Source organism: Aplidium turbinatum, chromosome 7, assembly GCF_918807975.1.
Source record: "Aplidium turbinatum chromosome 7, kaAplTurb1.1, whole genome shotgun sequence".
NCBI classification, from domain to species: Eukaryota; Metazoa; Chordata; class Ascidiacea; order Aplousobranchia; family Polyclinidae; genus Aplidium; species Aplidium turbinatum.
Window position 1 is genome coordinate 16,491,952 of NC_137478.1, and position 3,669 is coordinate 16,495,620.

The 3,669-nt window shown below is 35.6% G+C and overlaps 1 long non-coding RNA gene across 1 annotated transcript; it reads left to right on the forward strand.

The window, feature by feature from the left end:
* The first annotated feature begins 208 nt into the window (after nucleotides 1-208).
* LOC145774417 (uncharacterized) lies at nucleotides 209-1,067 on the forward strand. The gene is made up of 2 exons (XR_014290019.1): nucleotides 209-325; nucleotides 900-1,067. It is a non-coding gene; the product is annotated as an uncharacterized LOC145774417 (long non-coding RNA).
* The last annotated feature ends 2,602 nt before the right edge of the window (nucleotides 1,068-3,669 follow it).

Sequence of the window (3,669 nt, forward strand, 5' to 3'; positions counted from 1 at the left end):
AAATCTAACATCTAGTCAATCTAACAATCTAATATCTAAATCTAACTATCTAAATCTAACATACATATATACAGCAGTTCTATATTTCGGATATGTCACATTTAGCATGTTACTCGTGGGCTACTCATGATATAGAAAACAATTTATATGCTTAATACAAATAGAGAATGTTTATAAATACAGTATACATTTATTACAACACAGCAATAAGTGTACAGAAAGGTTTTTAATTATATTGTTTTTAAAAGTCATTAAAATGTTGTCACAATGTTTGGAGGCTCTTCAAGACATGAGTGAAGAAGAACTTACAATATTTTCTGATGAGGTATGTTTAACCACACTTGTTTAGATGCAAAATACTATTCATATATCTTACTAAATCTCTTTAAGACTCCTATTCAAAAATGCTCGTTGAATGTGCAATTCTGACGCTCTTGTCAAATTGTCATATTACAAATGTGCCATTTGCAGCTTGTCGTTAACAATTCTCTGCAACAGCATTATCTGTTAACCGGGTTATTGTGATTATTCTTGTGTTTTTTGCATGTTTGGTAATTAATATGGACTTATTGGTCTGATGCAAATAAATATTATAATGTAATAATAAAAATAATATTATCAATTTATGAAATTTGGAAATCTAGCCAATGAAATACTTAACTGCTTCAGGGTTGGCCTTCAGGTTGAAAAAGTTAGTTTTCAAAAGCATAATGTATATGTAATATACACTATTATGATGGTGCTACATTAGAAGCTTGCTTTAATTCAATAATTCCGTAGCTATATTTACATTTTGAGGTAATGAACGTTCTTCTTTGGGTGCCATGCCTTCTAAGTTTGGAGAGAATAATGGCACTTAATGAAGATGGTGTAATACTGAATTTATTTGTATTTTACAGTTGAATGAAGATTTGGAAGGTGGAAATTCTCTTCGAAGCGTGGGGTATTACACCAACATATTGCGCAATGAAATCAATAACCTTAATCTGCCTAATGTAAATCATGACTACTGTGAAGAAAGCTTATTGCCGAACTTTGACTGTGCAAGGTATACAGCAATCTATTAACTGGAAATAGTGTTGGGCGATATTGAAAAAATCAAAACGATACGATATTTGAAAAAATACTCGATATTTCGATACTTTTCGATATTTTTGTACTAATTAAGAAAAGAGTTTCTCAGTCTTCGAAATTAGTGTCGGCAATTGCCGACGCAGATACATGAATGGCGCATTAGCGTCGGCAATAAAAATGCCGAGGCCACAAGAGCGCTTGTAAGGTTAGGGTTAGTCATTCCTCCTAGTCGTTATGCCACAGCCATAGATTTGCTCCTTAGTCAACACCCTGATGGAGCTCTGCGAAAGAGGCGTGTGGATGGGTATCAAAGCACGAAAGCCGCAAAACGTGGACGCTTCATTGCGAACGGCGAAGACAGTGTAGATTTACAGCCAAGCGATGAGCCTCTTGATGTGTGCGATTCCAGAGATAACACGACAACCTCATCCTCCGATACAGCATCTGATGATTCCGATTCTGACATCTTGTTCTTCATCAAACAGACTTTGTGTTGCTCGCAGTATCCCAACTATGCCGAAATTATGTTAGTGCATACCTAAATCGAGGCAATCTTCTCGCAGGGAGCGATTAATATGTTACCGGGTACTTGGTTGAGCAATTAACGTTATTTTATGATAATTCAACGTCGCTAGATGTCGAATTAATGTAAAACATACATAAGTTTCTTTTTGGGCATTGTTCGCAATATAACCCGCCGGGAAAATTAAATCGATTTGTGCTGACTCGAACGTTGAATCAACGCAAATTTAGCGTACTTTTCCTCCCCGTGAGTTATTCAACGTGAATCACCGCAACAGCGTGCGTATCGCGTTGCTCGCTTTATCGCTACTTTTGGTATTATTACATCACAACAAATCAAACAGTGCGGTCGTGATAGACTACTCTAGCATATTTTTCGCTTCTCGTTTTCCATGTTTGGTGCAATTTTTTTCGTAATAAACGTTCACAGCAATTGCGGAGTCAATTTCAACTTTTGCCGTTTGGCTTCGGCAACGTTTTTGTAGGGGTTTGCAGTTACGAATTATCGAACGATATTGAAATAAATATCGATATTGAAAAGATATCGTATCGTATCGAAAATTCGATATATCGCCCAACACTAACTGGAAACCCTCTACAAAGGCGCCAAGAACTTTTCTAGATCCTTGCTATGTTGACATGTATTGTTTTCAATGTGATGGTCAGAAATAAAAAAACTGAACTTCTAACTTCTGCTGGAGAGATACATGCGTATGAGGACTCATATTTTTTACCACTACAAGACTTCTTACAAGAGAAACAAAACAGCAAAACAATCGCATAAGTCGAACAGTGCACTACGTAGCACTCTGAAAAGTATAAACAATTCTAAAAGCAAACATTGAAGGAGGATTCTTGTTGTATTTTGTTATCCGTTTTTGATTTGTACAATAAATATCGTAGCATACTTTCATCGTATGCTTTTCATAGCACATTACTTTAAAGAATAAAATAGGCTTTCTATTAACACCGCAACTTAAATAGGTATTATACTGTAAAAAGTACACAGAAGGTTGCCAATGCGGCAATGATGTACCGGTACTATTTTTAGCTCCTACCAGCCGTGTAGTTTTGAGGTAGTTGCAGTGAAAGTACAGTAAACCACTCTTATAACCCTCATTCATAATACGGATACGCCACTTTCAATCACTGTTTTATGCAGTCTCGAGTAAAGCGCAGTATGCCAGAGTGGTTAGTCTAATGTTAACTTCTCGACATTAGATCCCTTCACTGCAGAGTGCTTTACAATATCTAAAATTTCGGTGGTACTGCTAAGCATTTAAACTGTAGGTGCGGTATCACATGCAACTCTTTGACGTTGACAACCGAAGTAGTGTTCAAGATGATCCTGCTTTATTCTTCTTGCAAGTACAGCAGCCAGCAGCAAACATTTCTGGAATTATCGCTGGTAAGGACGATACGAGAAGAGCATCTGAAGCTTTACTTAGTAGCATATTCTCTTATTGACATCCCCAACTAAATCTGAAAATCAATAACCTATCAAAAATAACATTTAGCAATGTATGTTACAATTAGCACACGTGTTCATCACAAATTAACTATACACATTACACATTCTTCTCAATATACGAGTACAGCAGCAGTAAGCACCATATGCTTAATTGCTTAAATTAAAATAAAAACACATATCATACGGTATATATGACACATTACGTGATTCACTAGGCATAAGCTCGTAATTTTTACCAATGTCAACCATCATGACATAAAATTACATTATTTTATTGTGTTGATCTTACCTGATGAAACTGTTTTGCCCACTGTGCTGTTGAAACAGAATTTTTTTTCTTTTCACCACTTGGAACTTTGTACAAACAAAATTCCACATTTGTAGTGCTGCTACATTGTGATAAACAGCAGTTTATTCCAATATTCCACCACGTTTACCCTTAACTTGTGACATTATCCAACTAAATAATCACAACTAAGATAGGCTAATTCATAATCCTAAAAAGCGTACAGCATTTGATTATGAACTGTAATGCTAATAACAACAAAAGATATTATAATTGCTAACAAAGGTAGTGGTTAACCGGTTATTGCATTAGTGAC